Source organism: Lactuca sativa, chromosome 7 (assembly GCF_002870075.4).
Source record: "Lactuca sativa cultivar Salinas chromosome 7, Lsat_Salinas_v11, whole genome shotgun sequence".
NCBI lineage: Eukaryota > Viridiplantae > Streptophyta > Magnoliopsida > Asterales > Asteraceae > Lactuca > Lactuca sativa.
The window spans coordinates 96,928,258-96,942,484 of record NC_056629.2 but is presented as its reverse complement, the minus strand read 5'-3'; the positions used below and the strand labels follow the sequence as shown (position 1 = coordinate 96,942,484).

At 39.7% G+C, this 14,227-nt stretch overlaps 1 pseudogene; it reads right to left on the bottom strand.

The window, feature by feature from the left end:
* Positions 1-2,891: 2,891 nt before the first annotated feature.
* Positions 2,892-14,227, bottom strand: part of LOC111898479 (uncharacterized) — a 28,433-nt pseudogene continuing 17,097 nt past the window's right edge.

The following is a 14,227-nucleotide window of genomic DNA, read 5'->3' as shown; positions in this document are numbered from 1 at the left end:
AACAGCTTTCAGGACTCGGTATGGACACTACGAGTTTGTAGTGATGCCCATCGGTCTAACCAATGCACCAATAGTGTTCATGGACCTGATAAACCAGGTGTGTCATCCTTTTCTGGACAAGTTCATCTTTGTGTTCATTTATGACATACTTGTCTACTCCAGAAGCGAAGAAAATCACAAACAACACTTGAGGTCAGTGTTGGAAACCCTTAGATCCGAAAAGTTGTATGTGAAATTCTCCATGTGTGAATTCTGGATTCGGAAGGTAACTTTCCTTGGTCACATGGTTAGCGAGGAAGGAATACATGTGGACCCTTCCAAGATCAAAGCAATAGAGAATTGGTCGGCACTGAAAACACCCACAGAAATTCATCAATTCTTGGGTCTCGCCGGCTATTATCGGAGATTCATCCAAAAATTTTCCAGAATCGCCACCATTCTTTTCCCATCGATCTTATGCTAGTCTCCATAAAGAGCTTTGATGTTATCATTGGCATGGATTGGTTGAGTCCCAATCATGCTGATATCCTTTGTTACAAAAAAGCCATCCGTCTTAATCTCCCCTCTGGCCAGACACTCATGATCTATGGCGATAAGCTTAGCTCCAATCTTCGTATCATTTCCTATATCAACCTCAAAAGCTTCTGCGAAAGCAGTGCCATGCATTCCTAGCCCATGTAATCAACAAGAAACAGGAAGTTAAAGACCTCAAGAGCATCCTCGAAGTCTGTAATTTTCCCGATGTCTTTCCCGAAGAGCTCCCTGGAATTCCTCCCGAACGTCAAGTTGACACTACTAGAAAAACAGCCTTTTACGACGCTCATTGCGCGTCGTAAAAGGCTCAGACGACGCGCAAATGCGTGTCAAGGAAGGCCCTGTCATAAAGAGAGACGACGCGCTTTTGCGCGTCGTCTATAGACGACGCTCATTTACGACGCGCAATTACGACGCGCGTTTACGACACGCAATGCGTATCAAGGAAGGCCCTGTCATAAAGGAAGATGACACGCATTCGCGTGTCGTAACCTTACGACGCGCGTGTTAATGACACGCAATGCGTATCAAGAAAGCCCCTGTCAAGAAAGGCCATGTCATAAATGAAGATGACACACATTTTTGCGTATCGTAAATTTAAATGTTTAAAAAAAATAAATTTATATATTTATTAATTTTCAAATTAAATTTGCATTTAATTTCTCATAATAGAAATAAAATAGCATATACAAAAAATACAATCCATTGCATAATATAAAATAAAATTTCATACTCAAATCATAAAAGGTAAGATGAAAAACAAAATCAAAGATATAGTTACACCAAATTCAGAAAACAATTACCCTAGCTACATTTGTTCTATTTTCTATCCCACTCCAATCCACTTCCCTAGCTGCATGTGCTATCAAACTCCATCTAATTGTCCTTGCACAACCGAACAAACAAACATGACTATCAAAGATATAGTTATGTGAATTTCAGAAAAAAATACCCACCTGAACATTTGTAGAGTCTATATCTATTCGTAGTCGTCTGGTACTTCAGCAAACATGTATTACCTTTGAGGATGAAAAACATTAAGGTTGGATCCATGGAAACTAGAAATCAAATTTTCAACTTATGAGAGAAATTAAAAGGTAGAAATTGAAGCTTACCTACCTGTTGTAGCATCCACATAATACTCCCACATCCATTTCATATAACATTTTTTACACAACTTCATTTGACCACCATATGTACATATATTAAATTCTCAAAGCTCTGTTTTAATTTGCTTTTTAAATTGCATGAAACATTGAAACCCATGTTAAGCCTTTATATCATATAAAAATTAAATAACAGATTGTAGTTGAAACCCATGAAAAATGCTAATTCTTGAAAATTCATTACTCCAAACCTGTTTAGACTGATCATTACAACCACCTAGAATGCTCCACACAGCTCCAAAAGGTGGCAGCAAGCTCCACACAGCTCCAAAAGCATGGGAAAAAATTTGAGACCAACAAACACAACAACTAAGCAAAACACAGAGCAGGGGTAAAATGGTCAAAAAGGCAGAAAACACTTCAAAGTTCAAATAGCAACCGTAGCAGGTTAATGATGTAGCTATAAAATTAGCAATTAGATACCTAAGAAAGAAATCACAAGTTTCCCCAAGTTTCCCCTGTTCCAACAATTAATAAAATCAATAATTCACAAATTAGGTTAATGATGTAGCTAATTTTTTATACTCACAAGAGAATAAGGGAATAAGTGATGCAATCGATTTCTACATGACAGAGTCAGAAAGAAGACCGGGTGTGTTGTTGTTCTTATAACATGCCTTGCTTCAGAACCCACACCATGTACTATCTCTGGTTCACTTTCCTGCAATATAAATCCAACATGAACAGATTATCAATAACAACTGATGATATATAAGAATTTTATGAATGATATATAAGAAAAGTTATGATAAGGGAAAAGGAACTTGCACTCACTCTTTCATCATCATGTTCTACCTTGTCGCATCTCAAGCATCTCTCTCCCGAGCCAGTCAACTGAACTAGATAAATAATTCAAGCTGGTAACAACTCTGGAACTGCCAACTCCGCCATGTCCAAGGTTGGTAGAAGCCATTTAACACCTGATGAATAGCACAAAGGTGGCAACGACTGTTTCTTTAGTAACTTCCAGGAAGTTTTTTTATAAATGTCAACCAAGGGTATAATGGACCAAACTTGAAATAAATTTATATTTATCCCTGACATGACGTTGAAGTTTTCAACCTCGAGTGTCAATACCAAGCATATCCCTGGAACTTTGTGCTGTTGGATCGATGTATATCAGGAGCTGTAAAATCAAAAATAAAAAACATTAAATATGAGTAAATGCAAATTGTAACTTACCAATAGACATTAAATATGAGTAAATAAAAAATCAAGAACATCATCAACCAATAGTTTGATACCAATAAATTCATCACGATTAGCAAGGCTTCTAGCAAGGCTAATTGCTCATTCACTATAATCTATTCCAGTGAGATCAGAGAACCTATTTATACTAACATCAAAAGTAATAAAGAATGATTTATCAATTATCATCGTACCAAAAGTAGGAATAAGTGTTATTATGTATAATACTATACCCCTGTTTAGCAAGCTCTTGAAGAAGTAGCCCATTGCCTGTTCCAACATCAAGAACACTCCATCTTGCTAAATCTTTATCCTCTTGACTAACAGACTCAGAGTCATCAATTTTATGTTGAATTTGTAAATGTCTTTGTGAAATGTCAGCACATAGTCCTTTTTTCCATGAAGCAACCATTTCCATGACATCTGCCCCAAACCTTTAGAAAGAATTTAAAAAGTCATACAAAAAAGCATCTTGTCAAAGAAGGTATATGTCATAGTCAATTAGATATGCATACCAAACTTCACCAGCATCCCCATGTTCACGAAAATTTGTCAATTCATGTGCATATGTTGCATCCCAGTAACTTTGATACCCCAGATGATTACCTTGGTTAAAGCTTTAATTTACTAAACCTTCAATTGGAACTGAAGAAGCATAGGGCACTACCCTTGCTGTTGTAATTGATGATTGGGACCCATTTTGCCTAGCAATAACAGATCACAGATGTGACCATTATTGCAACTAAATGAGCTTCAATTCCATTCCATATCTTCAATTCCAACTCTCAAACGCTAAATGGTAATTTTCTCCAGCACTAGCAACTTCAGGGTAAGATTGACAAGTTGATTTAGTTAATGAAGAATCATGATCTTGAAACTGAATTTCAACTAAACAACACATGGGTGTCTTCAAAGTCAAGATCAAGAACTAAAGACGATGGAATTTTCTAAAAAAGAAAAACATTAAGAACAAGAACAAAGGCAAAAGGATTGGATGTTTAAGAATCATAACCCTAATTTGTTTACTAATCACAGATAAAAATGCCCAGATTGGGAAGGAAAATAAACATGCAGGTTCCAAAAATCAAGAAACCCGAACAATTTATGAAGATCTTATAAAATCAAAGAGCTAAATCCAGATAAATTCTAACACTGAAAGAAGAACAAGAAAGGGGTTTGAAAGATTAAAGATGAAAAAACATGAAAGCAGAAATTATACTCTATGGAGGAGAGACTTACCTAAAGTCGCAGGAGAAGAAGTGTTTATGCAATCAGAGTAGTTTTAGGGTTTCCTTCGGTTACTCCCTTCATGTCTCCGACAATCTCCATCTATGGAGGTGAGAGATGAGAGAAAACAAAGTGGAGGGGGAGAGACGAGAAGGTGGATGCAAGCGCTTTCCAGAACCAGAATCCAATGTTGGAGAAGATGCAGCAGATGCAAGCGCTGTTGTGGTGCGATGTTGGAATGGTGGAGTCCGAGAGAAAAAACAAATTATGATGGGTAGCTATCATTGTTGGTGATGTTCGATTCATCAGAAGCCCTAGTTCTTCGCTCAATCGTCTATTTTGTGAAAGAAGACATTACCATTGCAAATGCGTTATGTTTGATTAGGGTTTACACAGAGAAGGAAGTGAAAGTCGATCGCAGAGGAAGGGGTTGCAGAGAGAAGGAAGCGAGAGAATGAAATCGATTTGGCGGGTGTAGAGAGTACACAGGGAGGATGGCGGGTGTTCAAAATTTTGGGGGATTTCATTTTCCCTCGGACACGCGCGTTTCTTAAAAAAATATAAAACGACATTCACAGATGACGCACAAGTGCCTTCCGTGTTTTTAATATTTTTACATCAGACACTAATTTAAAGGCACTCAGAAATGCGCGACATAAATCCTTAAAATTTTTGAAGAGATGACACTTTTTTAATGTCACTCTCTAATGCGTAACATAAATCAAAGAGCGTCGTGTTTTGCGCGTCGTAAAAGGCTGTTTTTCTAGTAGTGTGAGTTTCGTATCGACCTAATCCCTGGACCTACCCCCGTAGCCAAGTCTCCATATCGCTTAGCTCCAGCAGAAATGCAGGAGTTATCAAGCCAACTTAACGAGCTACTCAGCAAAGGGTTCATCAGACTGAGTTCCTCACCCTGGGGAGCTCCAGTATTGTTTGTGAAGAAGAAAGATGGATCCTTCCGCATGTGTATCGACTACCGTGAGCTGATGAAGTTGACCGTAAAAAACCGATATCCTCTTCCTCGAATAGATGATATATTCGATCAACTTCAGGGAGCCAGCTACTTCTTAAAGATAGACCTTAGGTCAGGGTACCATCAGCTACGAGTTCATGAGAGTGATGTTTCCAAAACAGCTTTCAGGACTCGGTATGGACACTACGAGTTTGTAGTGATGCCCATCGGTCTAACTAATGCATCGGCAGTGTTCGTGGACCTGATGAACCAGGTGTGTCGTCCTTTTCTGGACAAGTTCATCTTTGTGTTCATTGATGACATACTTGTCTACTCCAGAAGCGAAGAAGATCACAAACAACACTTGAGGTTAGTGTTGGAAACCCTTAGATCCAAAAAGTTGTACACGAAATTCTCCATGTGTGAATTCTGGATTCAGAAGGTAAATTTCCTTGGTCACGTGGTTAGCGAGGAAGGAACACACGTGGACCCTACCAAGATCAAAGCAATAGAGAATTGGTCGGCACCGAAAACACCCACAAAAATTCGTCAATTCTTGGGTCTCCCCGGCTATTATCGGAGATTCATCCAAAAAATTTCCAGAATCGCCACCATTCTTTTCCCATCGATCTTATGCTAGTCTCCATAAAGAGCTTTGATGTTATCATTGGCATGGATTGGTTGAGTCCCAATCATGCTGATATCCTTTGTTACGAAAAAACCATCCGTCTCAATCTCCCCTCTGGCCAGACTCTCACGATCTATGGCGATAAGCTTAGCTCCAATCTTCGTATCATTTCCTATATCAAACCTCAAAAGCTTCTGCGAAAGCAGTGCTATGCATTCCTAGCCCATGTAATCAACGAGAAACAGGAAGTTAAAGACCTCAAGAGCATCCCCGAAGTCTGTAATTTTGCCGATGTCTTTCTCGAAGAGCTCCCTGGAATTCCTCCCGAACATCAAATTGAGTTTCGTATCGACCTAATCCCTAGACCTACCCCCGTAGCCAAGTCTCCACATCTCTTAGCTCCAGCAGAAATGAAGGAGTTATCCAGCCAACTCAACGAGCTACTCAGCAAAGGGTTCATCAGACCGAGTTCCTCACCCTGGGGAGCTCCGATATTGTTTGTGAAGAAGAAAGATGGATCCTTCCGGATGTGTATCGACTACCGTGAGCTGAAGAAGTTGACCGTCAAAAACCATTGTCCTCTTCCTCGAATAGATGACCTATTCGATCAACTTCAGGGAGCCAGCTACTTCTTAAAGATAGACCTTAGGTCAGGGTAACATCAGCTATGAGTTCATGAGAGTGATGTTTCCAAAACATCTTTCAAGACTCGGTATGGACACTACGAGTTTGTAATGATGCCCTTCGGTCTAACCAATGCACCGGCAGTGTTCATGGACCTGATGAACTGGGTGTGTCTTCCTTTTCTGGACAAGTTCATCTTTGTGTTCATTGATGACATACTTGTCTACTCCAGAAGCGAAGAAGATCATAAACAATAGTTGAGGTCAGTGTTGGAAACCCTTAGATCCGAAAAGTTGTACGCGAAATTCTCCATGTGTGAATTCTAGATTCGGAAGTTAACTTTCCTTGGTCATGTGGTTAGCGAGGAAGGAATACACATGGACCCTTCCAAGATCAATGCAATAGAGAATTGGTCGGCACCGAAAACACCCACAAAAATTCGTCAATTCTTGGGTCTTGCCGGCTATTATCGGAGATTCGTCCAAAAAATTTCCAGAATCGCCAAACCCTTAACGACTCTGACACAGAAAGGACCCTTTTGTTGGAGTGAAAAGCAAGAAACTGCGTTCCAATCGTTAAAGCAAGCCTTGTGCAGCGCACCTATCTTGTCCCTGCCCAAAGGGACGAAGGACTTCTGTGACAACCCGAATCTTCTAACCCATGTAATTGATCTAGCACTACAACTTGAGTTCATTGTCTTTTATTAAATCTTGTGGTTTCATTGAGTGCTCTAGACTTAGTATAATCTAAGATATGAGTCTTAGGAAGGGTTGGAGAGTGTTTAGAATCACAATATCGGGCCAAGCTCACTAAATAAGGTGTGTGCGGCCACACACCTGTGTGTACGGCCACACACCCAACCGCAAACACCCTCAACCTCACAGCCAATTCAATTTATGGATGGATACCCCCTTCATTCATTCATTTAGATGTTTCTCTTCTCTCTCTACTTTCTCTCTCTAAATCATCAACCAAGAACACTTGGAAGGCTTCATAATCGTGATCTACTCCATCTTCAAGCTAAGTATAGTGGTAAACACTTGGATCCCAAGCTTAAAACTCATTATGTTCATCATATTCATCATCCCATGAAGGTGTACGGCCGCACACCTTCATATGGGGCAACACACATTCAAAACTCCCAAGTATGAAGAGGATACACTTCGAAAATAAACATATGGACTCAAATGAGGAGTGTACGGCCGCACACTCCTGTCTACGGCCGCACACACCCTTTGTACGGTCGCACACTCTTGTGTGTTGCCTCACACACACTCCTGGCCGCACTCCCCAGCCGCACACTCATTTTCAAGCCCATACACCCACTCTAACACCCATATTTGGCCCTAAACTTACATAAATAATTAAGTTTGGATATCATTTCAAATTACATAGGAACCTTGCATGTAATCAAGCCCCGAACCAACGTTTAGTGTCCGAAACAGTCACATTTCCTCATCTGGTGAGTTCATACCCCTACCCTTTTTCACTGTTTTCAGGGGGGATATACAAGCATAGTACAAGGGATTACTTGTACTCAAAACTTGTTTTCATGTGTCTGTTTTACATTTTATATGCTTTTAACACTGATTGTTACAACTGATAAGTATTTGAACATACAGATCACGTAAACATATATTAGTGAAATGGAATTTAAACTGTTATGTTTTATATATATTTCACAAATGGTTTTCCACATTTTATCAGTTAAAAGCATGACATTAGAACCTTTGAACATAAAATTTTGTACACTATTTTATCCTCGGTAACACTCCATAGAGATACACGAGTGGAGGACTATCGTATTATTACTAGTAAATTTGTTAGTCCTATATGATTGGAGACATGTCCTCGGTGAACACTCCACAGAGATACGCGAGTGGAGGACTGCACCCGTAACCAGAATCTCTTGGATAGGGAGCGTGACTTGAGTGTATAGATCTATACGGGGTTGACTACCCCACACCTGGCTGCTAGCTATAGCCGAACCGAAATGGTTCAAGGGTGACGAAAGTCATAAGGTGATGTGGACTACTTATTGCCATAGCTAGTCTATTGTATGGTTATGGAACTCACAATTAGGATAACAGAGATTTACTTAATAGTAATAATGAATAACGTAATACATTTCACAAGATAACCAAGTTTCCGTAAACATCTTTCACATTGGTAACCAACAATTCAGGAAAGTATGGGACTTTCCTGGGAATACATTTGGACATAACCAGAACAGTATAACAAACCAGATAACCTAACTGTACATTTCACAAGAGTAAACGTGTTCTCAGTGTACAACCTTATTTTACCTTACATGTTGAGAAACAATAACCAACCTTTTTAAGAAAATATGGGATTTTCTTGGTGTGTGTAACATTTTCAGAAACGGAAAGGAAACTTGTACATTTTCACAAAACAAAACCGCTTATGAACTCACCAGCGTTATGCTGATTTTCAAACCGCTTGTATACTCAGGTCAGCGTTAGAACAGGTACCCGAAGATCCTTTTGTCCGAAGACGGAATGCGCAGAAGACTCGTCTCATTTTGTTCATATATACTATGTATCACAACTGAATAACTTTACTTTTGAAACAAATGTAAACCTTTCTATATGTAATGTAATGGTTCTTTACTTTACTTACTATGTGCATTGGATTTGATACTCAACATGGAGTCAACCCCGGAAATGTTTCCGCCTTCGGTTTTCGGGGTTTGACAACTTTGTTGTCTATTATGATGCGTCCAACCAGGGTTTAGGCTGTGTGCTTATGCAGAGAGGAAAATTTATCGCTTATGCCTCGAGACAGCTGAAGGCACACGAAGTTAACTACACGACCCATGACTTGGAGTTAGGAGCAGTGGTTTTCGCATTGAAGATTTGGAGACATTATCTGTACGAAACTAAGTGCACGATCTTCACTCACCATAAGAGTCTGTAGCACATCTTCAATCAGAAAGAATTAAACATGAGGCAACGGCAATGGGTAGAGCTGCTCGGCGAATATGAGTGTGAAATCTGCTACCATCCCGGCAAGGCCAATGTGGTGACAGATGCCCTTAGCTGAAAGGAAAGTTCAAGCCGTAAGGTGAAGGCATTGACGGTGACTATCCACTCTAACTTATCCATGCAAATCCGAGAAGCCCAGTTAGAAGCCCTCAAACCAGAAAACATGTCGAAGGAGTCCTTGAGGGGAATGGATAAGAAACTTGAGATTAGAGGTGACGGAGTTTACTATTTCATGGACCAATTTTGGACTCCAAAGTTCGGAGGATTCAGGGAAGTTGTCATGGAGGAAGCACACAAGACTAGATGCTCTGTTCACCCGGGTTCAGATAAGATGTACCTGGATCTCAAGAAACAATATTGGTGGCCAAACATGAAAGTCGAGATCGCTACTTTCGTGGGCAAGTGCCTGACTTGCGCCAAGGTAAAGGTTGAATACCAGAAACCTTCGGGTCTACTCCAGCAGACCGAGATACCTGAATGGAAATGGGAGATGATTACCATGGATTTCATCACCAAGTTACCCAAATCTCCGAGTGGGTACGATACCATTTGGGTAATTGTCGATCGTTTGACAAAATCCGCTCACTTCATTCCGATCGAAGAATCATTCAAGATGGAAAGACTCACACGAATCTACATCCAAAAGGTAGTTCGACTGCATGGTGTGCCTGTTTCCATTATCTCCGACAGAGATAGCAGGTTTACCTCAAGGTTTTAGCAGTCCCTTCAGAAGGCTCTTGGGATTAAGCTATATATGAGTACAGCTTATCACCCTTAGACAGATGGACAAAGTGAGAGAACTATCCAAACCCAGGAAGACTTGCTTAGAGCATGCGTCATCGATTTCAGAAAGTCGTGGGACACACATTTGCCTTTGATCGAGTTCTCGTATAACAACAGTTACCACACCAGCATCGAGGCTGCCCCGTTTGAAGCCCTGTACGGTCGTAAGTGCAGATCACCTCTGTGCTAGGCCGGGGTAGGGGACACGCAGCTAGCTAAGAGTCAAGTCCCCGATAGTGCTCTCACTGGTCCTGAAATCATCCGTGAAACCACAGAGAAGATCATCCAGATCCGAGAACGACTGAAAGCTTCACGAGATCGACAAAAGAGTTACGCCGATATACGATGGAAACCTCTGGAGTTCCAGATTGGAGATCGTGTCCTGTTGAAGGTCTCACCCTGGAAAGGCATGGTACGCTTTGGAAAGCATGGGAAACTTAACCCGAGATACATAGGACCCTTCGAGATCCTCGCCAGGATCGGGCCCATAGCCTATAAACTCTAATTACCTCAAGAACTTAGTAACATCCACCTCGTCTTCGATGTCTCGAATCTTAAGAAGTGCTTATCCAATGAAACCCTAGTAATCCCTCTTGAAGAGATCGAAATCAACGAAAACCTAAACTTCATGGAGGAACCAATCGAAATCATGGATCAAGAGATCAGACATACAAAGCAAAGCCGCATCTCGATAGTGAAGGTTCGCTGGAACGCCAAGCGGGGACCCGAATTCACTTGGGAGCGCGAAGAATCGATGAAGCAGAGGTATCCACATCTCTTTCCAAATCCATGATTTGTATCTTAATGTTGAATTTCGGGACGAAATTCCCTCTAACGGGGGGATAATGTGATAACCCGAAGTTATTCCATCATTGTAACCCGTTCCGTCAATAAAACTCGTCTTTATCAAATTGTTTCGTTTATATTTTGAATTAAGTCATTAAATTTGAGTCATTTATTATGACTTAATGGGTGTCCAATCACGTTAGAAACTCAAGAAAACACTTCAAATTGGTAATTAGAAAAAAAAAATTAGTTTCGACCAAGTCGGGTTATGACAACTTAATCGGGTGCGACCAAAAGCCTTGTTTAACATCAGTATCGGGTAAAATTCCACCGTGTCTCAAACTCGACCCATATATAAAATTTAAAGAAATTCATTTGAGGCTTTTTCATCCTCTCTCACTACTCTGTCTCTCTACAAACTCAATTCTTGGTCCAAAATCATCCAATTCAAGCCTCAAACCGTTAAGGTAACTGTCCTAGCTCATTGTATAACATCTTTGGCTTTCAAATTCGTGATTAAATCATGTATCGGGACCATAAACATGTGTTTACGGCCCTGGAACACCCCTAGGCCACAAACACACATAAAAAGGGTTTTGGAGCCAAAAAAATTCTCCCAAATCACTTTTGGAGCTTGGAAATGACTTAAGGGCTTATTTGAATGGACAAGGAACACCAAAAACTCATCATATACGGGGTAAACATGAGTTTACGGCCCAATAACATGCTTGGACCGTAAACCCCTTTTCATAGACCGTAAACACCTTCTAAGGTGTTAAGATGCCCCTTAAACACCTCCTAAGCCTTGGAATAATGTCTAGAAGCAACCACAAGTGTGTTAGGGACCTTAATCATCAAGAAAACTACGCCCTTAGGAGTTCACGGCTGTAAACCTCCAAGGAAAGGTTCTTGGACCGTAAACTCCTATAAGTTGGTCAATTGGTGCCTTAACTTCATCCTATGATTTGTAAAATTAGTTAGAATCACATGTGATTAATCTAGGACCACTAAAGCACATAAGGATTGGGTATGAGAGAGTTTATAGCTGTAAACTCCATTAAATGGTCCCTTTGAAAGTTAAATCACTTTCTATGCCCAAGAATTGATCCTAGCATCACCCCACAAGTGTTATAAGGCCATTTAACAACCAAGAACCCATCACCCATGAGTTTACGGCCGTAAAATCATGGGGATATGGTCTATGGACCATAATCTCCTCTAGTAGTTTACTCTTGAAGAGAAAACTCCATATCCAACCCTTACACACCCTTAGACGCTACCCGGGTCACTCCTAACACTTGAATTGAGGTGTTTTCGCCCCTCGAAGTGTTAATTCATGTCATTTAGTAAATCAAAGTCTAATTAGATACAAATGTGTATCTCTTCATATTACATAGGAACCTCGCGTATAATCAAGCCCCAAACTGACGTTTACCATCCAAAACGACACGTTTCTTGACTGGTGAGTTCATACCCCTACGCCTTTTTCCGTGTTTTTCAATGTTTTCAGAGGGGGGGGGGAATACAAGCAAATTATAAATGTTTTCGAAACTTAAAACTGATGTAATTCTATAAATATCTGGCAAACTTTTAGATATCTTTACCCCTTATGTATTATGCGGAGCATAAGGGATGTTTTATTGAATATAACTACATGGATTTCAATTACAGTAAAGGAAACAATCAAACTAATCAAATTATTATGGGATTAATTTGGGATCTTCAATTCTCATTATATGAGTTCGGATTTCATGCAATGTCAATTGATAAACTATGTATGATTCAGTTTATCTCTGTTTAATGTAAAGTATTATGCCAGATAGTTTCCTTGTATTCAATTATTTATACTTTATTATGTTTCGAAACAATTATGATATTCGATAACGACTGAGTACACCGTGAATAATTTAATACTAGCTTGTGACATTAGTCTTCATTATACCCTTCGGGTTATTAGTAAATCCTCCCCGGAAGTATAAACAGAGTCTCCTGGAGGGAGAGTGTGGAATTTGTGAATAGATCTATTCGGGACTGACAATCCCACACCTTAACTGTTAGCTACAGTTAGGCGGGCACGCCTGGGGTGACAAATTATCGTCCGACGCCTGAAGAACGTCAAGGAGGTCTCGGGTCACATTAGCATGGTTATACATCTCACAATACGTATTAAAATATAAGTTTATTCACAGATTTTATATCTTCCTTTAATCTATAGTTTTATGTATTAAAACTACCTACTATTATACTGGATGGTATTCCCAGGGGTTTTCAATCTATAGTTTTACGCATTAAACTATCGAATGTTGTATCAAACGGCAATTCAGATGTTCTAACTAAACTGTCTTTATAAGAAAATATGGGATTTTCTTGGATAACAACTTTTCAGAAAACTAAAGGAAAAATGTTCTTTTAACACAAACAAACAACTTATGAACTCACCAGCTTTATGCTGATTTTCAAACCGCTTGTATTCTCAGGTCCACATTAGACAAGTACCTGTGATCTTTTGGAGAAGACGGAGCATATAGAAAACTCGTTTTAGCTTTTGTTTATATGACGTATATATATAACACTTGTAACACTTTACTTTCAAACAAATGTAAATACTTTTATGTAATGTAATGGTTATGTTTACTTCGCTTACTATGTACATTAGTTGTGATACTTAACATGAAGTCACCTCCGCCCCGAAACGTTTCCATCCTGGGTTTCGGGGTGTGACACAAAGACCATGGGAGTGCCCATGGCACTTAGGTTTAACACCATGTGGGGAGCCCATGGCATCCTGGAATAAGACCTTGGGGACGAGCCCACCGCATCCTTATCTGTTGTGTGCATGGCTTATGTGATCTGTATATCTATTTAGCTAGTATGATATGTTATATGTGGTTGTGTCTAGGTATGCTCCGGGGAACTCACTAAGCTTTCAACTTACCATTTCTGGATTTGTTTTTAGGTAAATACGAACCTAGGGCACGGGAAAGGCGTGATGGCGCGACATGCACTCTTTGTCTCACTTGTATGTTATGGGACACTCTAATGTTTTTAAATAAGTTATAATGAATGTGGATTTGAAAACAATTTTTTTGGGAATTCCATGATTATTGCAAATTTATTTGACTACATAAAAAAATCTTTTAAAATTTAGGTCGTTACTAAAAGTCAAGCTTGAAAGTCAAAAACTAAAAGTCAAAACTTAGGCTGAAAACGAAAATTTTAAGATCAAAATGAAAGTATCTGACGGAATACGTGGCTTTTTGACTAAATACAAAGCTTTATTATCATAAACGAGGTTATTTAATCGAAAACTAGGTTTTAAAATCGAATATTTTGA